We start from the raw sequence: 211 nt of genomic DNA on the forward strand, positions 1-211 counted from the left end.
TTTTGAATAGCATTTAATTAGAAATGTAAACATTTATCAACTAAGCCCGTGGGACAGCTTGAATATCATGATATTTTCTGTGAAATGCTGCTAAAAGTTAAGTCAGTTTGGGGGTGTAACAGGTAAAATATTTGATGGTAATCAGGACACAGGGAAAAGGAAAACCGTGTGTGTGGGGTGTTGGGGAGAAGGACTCTCCTGTGAAATTAGC

This window comes from Apodemus sylvaticus, chromosome 4, assembly GCF_947179515.1.
Source record: "Apodemus sylvaticus chromosome 4, mApoSyl1.1, whole genome shotgun sequence".
Lineage (NCBI taxonomy): Eukaryota > Metazoa > Chordata > Mammalia > Rodentia > Muridae > Apodemus > Apodemus sylvaticus.